The 656-nt window shown below is 41.5% G+C and overlaps 1 protein-coding gene across 1 annotated transcript in view; it reads left to right on the forward strand.

Moving 5' to 3' along the window:
* Positions 1-656, forward strand: part of MORC4 (MORC family CW-type zinc finger 4) — a 59,214-nt gene that overhangs the window by 35,527 nt on the left and 23,031 nt on the right. The gene's annotated exons all lie outside the window — the stretch shown is intronic.

A 656-nucleotide genomic window follows, 5' to 3' on the forward strand; every position in this document is an offset into this window, starting at 1 on the left:
TGATCCTAAGTTCTAGGGGCACCTGGGTGGCTCAGTCAGTTAAGCATCCGACTTTGGCTCAGGTCACCATCTCTCGGTTCATGGGTTCAAGCCCCGTGTCGGGCTCTGTGCTAACAGCTCAGAGCCTGGATCCTGCTTTGGATTCTGTGTCTCCTCTCTCTGCCCCTCCCCTGCTTGCCCGCTTTCTCTCTGTCTCTGTCTCTCTCTCTCAAAAATGAATAAAATTTTTAAATAAAAAAATTTTTATTTAGAAAATTGTAATCCTAGGCGCTAGAATTAAATAGGAAGTAGTCACTCGAATTGGCAAGTTTTAAAAGCGAGGTTTAAAAAAAGTAAAATTCCACTTTTGAACTTCTGCATCTTACATTGTTTGACCCTAGGTTTACTGTTGTTCATTTGGAAAGAGAAAGAAAGGAGAGATAGCAAGAGCCAGAGCTGGGGTCCAGCCTCCACTAACAGATATGTAGTGGAAGGTTGTAGGGGACTTTGTTGTCCATTGGTGTTATAACTTCTGTGATCAACATTTGAATGAACTGCATAAACATTTTTAAATTAGTATTTGATTGATTTCTAACAGGTAGGGTGCAATATTTGATATTCTGACTTTCAACTTGGCCCTGAAATGATTCCCTGTAGTCATCTCACAGTCTCAGCCG

Source organism: Crocuta crocuta, unplaced genomic scaffold (genome assembly GCF_008692635.1).
Source record: "Crocuta crocuta isolate KB4526 unplaced genomic scaffold, BGI_CrCroc_1.0 scaffold949, whole genome shotgun sequence".
Lineage (NCBI taxonomy): Eukaryota > Metazoa > Chordata > Mammalia > Carnivora > Hyaenidae > Crocuta > Crocuta crocuta.